This window comes from Nannochloropsis gaditana, assembly GCF_000240725.1.
Source record: "Nannochloropsis gaditana CCMP526 unplaced genomic scaffold scaffold415, whole genome shotgun sequence".
Lineage (NCBI taxonomy): Eukaryota > Eustigmatophyceae > Eustigmatales > Monodopsidaceae > Microchloropsis > Microchloropsis gaditana.
Genome location: NW_005803538.1, coordinates 19,427 through 19,712, shown reverse-complemented (window position 1 = coordinate 19,712; position 286 = coordinate 19,427).

Sequence of the window (286 nt, the reverse complement as noted above, 5' to 3'; positions counted from 1 at the left end):
TTTTGCTGCCTGTCGCGCCATCCCGTCCGTCACGCACGGCCTGCTCGATCTCCTCCACCTGCGCACGGGGTGATAGAGGGTAGGAGAAAGTGTGAGGCATTTTGCTCTGGAGCATAAACAGAAATTAAGGATGGGAGAGGGATCTGCATCTAGGGAGTGGGTGGAGACCAACTTCACTGGGACATGTCTGTGGCTTGAGTATACAAACATGCTACTTGAGGTGGAGCTTGAGAGAGAATGAACGAAGCAAGGACAATCGTGAGGAGTGAGAGAGAAGGGTCGCCCG